Source organism: Mauremys mutica, chromosome 5 (genome assembly GCF_020497125.1).
Source record: "Mauremys mutica isolate MM-2020 ecotype Southern chromosome 5, ASM2049712v1, whole genome shotgun sequence".
Taxonomy (NCBI): Eukaryota; Metazoa; Chordata; order Testudines; family Geoemydidae; genus Mauremys; species Mauremys mutica.
Genome location: NC_059076.1, coordinates 145274814 through 145278162, shown reverse-complemented (window position 1 = coordinate 145278162; position 3349 = coordinate 145274814).

Sequence of the window (3349 nt, the reverse complement as noted above, 5' to 3'; positions counted from 1 at the left end):
AGAGTGACACTACGCCCCATGTTCTTCATAGAGATATTATTGTGATATGATTATGGCATAACTATCATGTATTTTATGCAAGAGAGGTCATGTGCTGTGTCATTGAAAAGGTTCTGATTCACTGAATATGATTATCCTATTTGTATGCATGTATCATTTTGGTATCTGAAGTTAGGAATATTGTCTATGCATCTGTTACAAATGTATTTACACCTGGGGAACACCCACTAGACAGAATGCAATCAGTCTAGATGGCTGGCTGGGAAGGGCCATTAGGGAAAACAATAGGTCTTAGAAGATGCTAATCTCCCACTGGGGAGCCTTCCTGAGGACGCAGCAAACAGCCTCCAAGTCATGGCTGCTGTGTCCCTACAGGGACATGTGACCAAGTCACCCGGTACTGGACTCCATCTTGGAATACCAGGGTTTTTCCCCTGAAAGGCGTGGGAAGTAAAGTTGGAGACAAAGGGTGCCCGCCATATACAAAAGCTATTTAAGGAAGGGGAGTGACATCATCTAGGTTCTTCACTAAGTCCCAGCCAAAGAAACTGCTGGAAACACCTGAGGAACAAAGACTGGACTAGGGGAGAAGGGCTGAATTCAGACTAGAGGGATTTCTAGCCTGTGAAAGGAATACCTGGAGTTTTAAGCTGCAGGCAAGTGCAGCTTCCTCTCAAGAATCTCAGCAAACTGCGTTAAAACAACATTTAGGGTGAGAATTTGCTACTCATATCCAATCTCTTTAGTATATTAAGTTCAGACTGCATTTTTGTTTATTTGCTAGGTAATCTGCTTTGATCTGTTTGCTATCCCTTATAATCACGTAAAGTCTATGTTTCGTAGTTAATAACTTGTTTGTGTCTAAAACCAGTGTGTGGAAATCATAACCGGGGGCAGAAAGCTGTTGCACATCCTCCTCCACATTGAAGGAGGGGGCGAATTTCACGAGCTTACGCTGTACCGTTCTCTGTGCAGCGCAAGATGGTATCATTTTGGGTTTACACTCCGGGGGTGGGGAGGTGGGTTCGTGCCTTAGCAACTGGGAGGTGCCTTAGCTGAGCCTTCCCATGCAGAGCTGATCTCAGCATCTGTGTGAAGCTGGGTGTGTCCCTACCTGTAGGTGTGCTGGAGGGGGCTTGTGGGCCTGTCACAGCAGTACTGTGTAAGGGGAGCCCAGGCTGGTGGGTCTAGTGGGGTCAGTGGCACCCCAGTTCCAGGTAGCATCCCAGGAGAACCCGTCACATAGAGTTAATTCCTCATTCAGTTTAAAATGATGTAATTTCCTGCTTCACTTGAAGGTACCTGCCCAGCCTCCACTCCCAAGTTTTCCTTGCTACAGGCATTTAGGGTATATGCCCACACCGCAAAGAAAAGCCTGTGGCACCAAGTTTCAGAGCCCAGGTCAATTGACTCAGACTCACGGAGCTCGGGCTGCAGAGCTAAAAATAGCAGTGTAGACATTTGGCCTCTAGCTACATCCCGAGCTACGAGACCCACCCCCTCGTCGAGTTTCAGAGCCCAGGCTCCAGCTCAAACATCTACACTGTTATCTTCAGCCCCTGCAGCCTGAGCCAACTGACCTGGGCTCGGAGACTCGGAACCACAGTCCTTTATTGCAGTGTAGACATACCAACACTCCTGGGAGTGCGAGAAATGCAGCTCCCCACACTGTGGATTTGGTGGTGGTAACGCCATTCTCGGCTTCATGAAGAACACGGAACTCTTGGTGCAGTTCAGCATCATTTCATGATCCCATCACCTTAACCTGTTGAGACACCCCTCCCGTAATCCGCAGATGAAAGATTGCTGACAGAGTAAAAATGCATCGAATGGTATAGCTAATAGGCCCCCCTTTCTGAAGAGGACTCAGAATTTTGAGCTGCCCAGACTTCACTCCTTAAGTGACTGAGGGACAGGAGTCCTGGCACTGCCACTCTCCCTGGAGTGAAGGAAATTCACTCCCATGAGTGGGTGTGGAATGTCTCAATTTTTCACCTTTAACCAAGACCCCTTTTTGATCAGGGTGCTGCATACATAGAACCACAGACATGTAGGGTGGAAGGGGCCTCGAGAAAGCATCAAGTCCAGCCCACTGTCCTGAGCTAGGACCAAGTGTGGCCAGGGAGGTTGAAGTGTCTCCTACAGGTTTTTGTATATTGCCATTCCTAATGTCTGATTTGTGTCCATTTATCCTTTTCCTTAGAGACTGTCCAGTTTGGCCGATGTACATAGCAGAGGGGCATTGCTGGCATACTATGGTGTATATATATATCTCCAGCACAATAGCAGATCTTAAGGTGGCCATCCTGCAGCAAAAAAACTTCAGGACCAGACTTCAAAGAGAAACTGCTGAGCTCCAGTTCATCTGCAAATTTGACACCATCAGCTCAGGACTAAACAAAGACTGTGAATGGCTTGCCAACTACAGAACCAGTTTCTCCTCCCTTGGTTTTCACTCAACTGCCAGAACAGGGCCTCATCCTCCCTGATTGAACTAACCTCGTTATCTCTAGCTTGCTTCTTGCTTGCATATATACACCTGCCCCTGGAAATTTCCACTACTTGCATCCGAAGAAGTGGGTATTCACCCACGAAAGCTCATGCTGCAAAACGTCTGTTAGTCTATAAGGTGCCACAGGATTCTTTGCTGCTTCTACATTCCCCATTTTGTAGCTGTGCATTTGATTTCTGTTTCCTAAGGGCAGTATTTTGCACTTATTTTTATTGAATTTCATCTTGTTGATTTCAGACCAATACTCCATTTTGACAAGGTTGTTTTGAACTCTAATCCTCTCCTACAAAGAGCTCACAACACCTCTCAGCTTGGTCTCATCTGCAAATTTTATAAGCATACTCTCCACTCTATTATCCAAATCATTAATGAAAACATTGAATAGTACCAGACACAGGCCTGATCCCTGCGGGACCCCACTAGATGAGAGCTCCCCATTTGACAGTGAACCATTGATAACTACTCAGAGTATGGGCTTTCTGTGACCGTAGCAGCCTCCCAATGCAAGAGGCCAAAGGGCTCTCTGCAGAGAGATCTGGATGCCTAACCGGTTCAGTGTACCCCACCTCATGAATACCATAACCTGCATCTAAAAGGCGTCATGTAGGATAGCAATAGAAAGCTAACAACATACTGATCATTAACATTATTGTGGGGTATATGTATGGAGGACAAATGCAAAATTACAAATATGTTGGGAATTATGTCCTTAAAGTGTGTCTGCCAAGCAGGGCTGAAGTTACCCCTCCCTAGCCAAAGGAATATGGCTCTGCCACCTTGAAGGTACTTCCAAGGTACATTAAGAAACCATGGGAATTCATTTACATAGAAGGTAAA